The following is a 4,074-nucleotide window of genomic DNA, read 5'->3' on the forward strand; positions in this document are numbered from 1 at the left end:
AGATAGGAACAGAGCAGATGAAGAAGGGACAGAAAATGAGAGAATGGAGAGATAGACACAGAGCAGAAGAAGAAGGGACAGAAAAGGACAGAATGGAGAGATAGGAACAGAGCAGATGAAGAAGGAACACAGGAGGAAAGCATGGAAAGATAGGAGCAGAGCAGATGAAGAAGGGACACAGGAGGAAAGGATGGAGAGATAGGAACAGAGCAGATGAAGAAGGGAGACAGGTGGAAAGGATGGAGAGATAGGAACAGAGCAGATGAAGAAGGGAGACAGGTGGAAAGGATGGAGAGATAGGAACAGAGCAGATGAAGAAGGGAGACTGGAGAAGAGAATGGAGAGATAGGAGACGGTAAGCGATGCTTTGTATTATGGAAGAGCAGGGACTGAGGAGAGGAGGAGAGGAGGAGAGAACAGACAGGGAGAGAGGGAAGGAGGGAGATCCTGAGATCCGGAGAATAGACATGAGAGGCCTGAGCTCCACCTCCCAGCTTACAGCGTCCCAGCTGCTCTCAAACCAACTGCTCAATTCTATTCACTGTCGAGGCTGAACAAAAAAGTGGCTATTTATTAGACTACTTGTTTGGTATTGTTCCCTGCCACACAAAAGACGTTTCATTATGTTAGGAAAAAAGGCCTCCTTTTTCCAGAGAGAGAAACAATAACTTGAAATTGTCTTCAAAGTCTTTACTATCAATAATAAATTTCATTTTCTTGTCTCCCTGCCTTGCAGTGTATGTGTAGCCGGGCACTCCGCTTGGGGAGCTCTGCCTGGGCTGGTGCCTCATGCCTCATCTGGGGCACAGAGGAATAGGGAAATGCACTACTAGGTGTGTGTATATATATATATATATATATATATATATATATATATATACACATATATGGCGTCCTCATCGAATAGACTCTGTACTCTTGGCTGGCTGTGGGGAAGATGACCTGGAGGAGGTGTACTGTAAGTCCATCCATTCTCACCCTTTGGGTGTCTTTTTATCTGAGTGTGTGTGCTGGGTTGTTGAGCTGTTTTTCTGCCTGTTTGCGCTGATTTCAGATTGTGGAGCTATGTGTATGCACATTGGGGTAAAGGGGGAGTTGTGGGGTGAAGGGATGCTTTTGGAGGCTACATAGAGGGGGGCAGGAGGGGAGGTGTCAATATACTCTAGCAGATTCGTCTAGTCCTGGCTGTGGCAGGCTGCCTCTTCTATAGGGGTGACTGTCCCTATGTAAAAGAGCAGTATGCCCTGTCATCACTGCACTATGCACAGGTCCACACATACATATCATATATATCATTTATAACACATAGATCCCAGATACGGAATCCTGGGGTAACATCAACTGCCCCTATTTCTCTAACCTTAATGACTTTTAAGTGAATGTATTTAGTAATAAGGCTGTATTAATGTGAATCTTTCTGCTTTACACCCTTGATGGGAAATTACATTGTCCTTAACTAATTAAATACCACGAGGAGACCCTTCAATCAATCAATAAGTACAGATAAGACGCTCTTAATTATCGGTTGCATGATATCACGGCTTTCATTCTTATTTGTTTATTTATTTATTTGTTTATTATTTATTTATTTTTATTATTATTATTTAACGATAGATAGCTAGATAGATAGATAATCAACAGGCTTTAGGCATTGATTGATTATTGAATGATTGAATGATTACGGGAGAATCTTTGGAAAACAGCTGTATAAAGTGATAGAGCTGCAAGTTAATGAACCTATTAATTGCTTTTGGAGAAAATTTATTGTTTTTGTCCTTTCATTTTTCTCCATTTCGGAGCAGACTCTTTTCGGTCCCAGCTTTTGATACAATTGATTCCACATCTATGATGAGGATGATAATTAGAATGAATTAGAATATCTAGAAAGTTGCTGTTTATGGCAAATATGGAATAGCACCCTGCAGATATTGGGGTAGCACAGACCCCTGTACCTGGTGGTGTGTGGGAAGAGGAACCCCGCTGCTGGAATGCGCTGACCGATCCCGGTGAGATAAAGCGGCGGAGGCTCCCGGTTATTATTTCACAAGTGGCAGCAGCAGCGGCTTCATCTGGGGAGGTATGCCAGGGAGATCACCCGCTTTCTGGCACCTGCTCCCTAAAAACCACTTCAAATCCTACCACCAAGCTTGTTTTTTTTAATATCCTATTATTTATGGTGATATATAGTTGTATATTACCATTATATATATATATATATATATATATATATATATAGATATAATATATATATATATATATATATATATAGTAAATACTATATGAAATATGTTGTATAATATACGTATATATGTGTGTGTATATATATATATATATATATATATATATATATCATATCTTTAAGTAATCAAATAATATTTTTTAAATTTTTGTTTAGAAAAACTGATGTAATCTGTTGTATTATAATATATATATATATATATATATATATATATATATATAGTATATCTCTCTAGTATCATTATATATATATATATATATATATATATATATATATATATATATATCTTTTGTATATCCATCTACATCTACATAGTTCCAGACTGTTTTTGAATTGTTGTCAGAGTGATGTTTTCATCTTCTCGGAAAGTGTATGAGAGGAGTAGAAGTCACTTGGCAGTGGGATGATCCGCTCCTCTCCTGTGGACCCCATGTCACGTTTGGCCCCTTTGAAGTCACTGTCATTGGTAGGGGCAGGGGTGGCCTGGCAGCAGAGAGGACGAGGTAGCCTCATATCTCATGTGTATAATTCCTTCTGACTTGTCTTCTACTTTCTGAATAATCACTTTTCTATTTAGTGTAATGAGGAAAAAGGGAAATATTTATTGCTGCCTGTGTCTGAGAGGCTCCTATCTCCCAGGATTTATCATCTTTTGTTACACATGAAATACTACACTTAACTTGTACAAAAAAAAGCCCCCACCCCCATTACCAAAACACTACAGCCTATACTTCCACTACGTAGAGAGCCATTAATCTAATTGTAACCGATGGCTCCCGTCCTAATGTATTGTTGTCAGGAGAAATATTCCTCTGAAGAAGATGTCCTTCTGCATCATATGTTGCAACTCTGACATCTTAAGTAATTGTACAAAGATCCGCCTTCTACGTTTCAGCTAAATTGGGATTTCTTACCACCAAGTGATTTCCATGGAGGATTTCTCGTATTATTGCAGGACCTTAAGTATTTTACTCTGTTGTGACGCATCCGTCACTTTTACTAGAATGTGCACTGTTACCTAAAATCGGATGTTTTATTACAAAACTTCAGCGGTCAAAGTGTACATAAACAATCCTCCTCAAGCCTGAAGTCATTCTACGGAAAATATTTCAATTTATTAATGTTTTTTTCATTAATATTAAGTGAATATATTCAATGATTATTCTATTTTACCAACTGAAAGCACATACATGCAACAGACCTGTGCCTATATATGTAATAGCGGTGGGTGATCCATTCCTCTTTAGTTCCATTTCAGATCATAATGGTTATTAATGGTCGGATGTTTAATGTCGCTTCTAGAAGTGTCGCATAAATGTCGCTTGCTGTCCTAGTTGTATGGGTGTCAGAGGGCTTGTAGCTCACGTGTCCGGAGATAAGAAGGAAATAAGATGACAAGGTGGATGCTCTCTTGTCCCTCTATGTCTTTTCATTCACTATCCAAGGGGCTCCCACACAGCTTGAGTATTGACGTGTATCCCCGTTGTTAACCCAATTAGAGAATTCATCAGGACCTGTATTGAATGCTCTCGCTCCATACAGTATCAGCATTAGGCTAATTAAAAGCTATAATGTCTGATATAATGATTAAATCGTTAGCTCTGCTGTAGGGAAGCGAGATTTTGTTTTCTCTTCAATTAGAAGCTGATTGAGGTTTACAGAGCAGGTCAGCTGTGAAATCTGAATTATATGTGTGAGTATGGCTCACAGGGTGAGACTGTGGACGATCCCCATCCTCTGCAGCACTCGGTATACACAACACTGTGTCCATGGGTATGGAGGCACCAAAACTTCTGCTTCCCATGACATGGACCAGGGCTATAGAAGGGGTTCTG

This window comes from Bufo gargarizans, chromosome 3, assembly GCF_014858855.1.
Source record: "Bufo gargarizans isolate SCDJY-AF-19 chromosome 3, ASM1485885v1, whole genome shotgun sequence".
Lineage (NCBI taxonomy): Eukaryota > Metazoa > Chordata > Amphibia > Anura > Bufonidae > Bufo > Bufo gargarizans.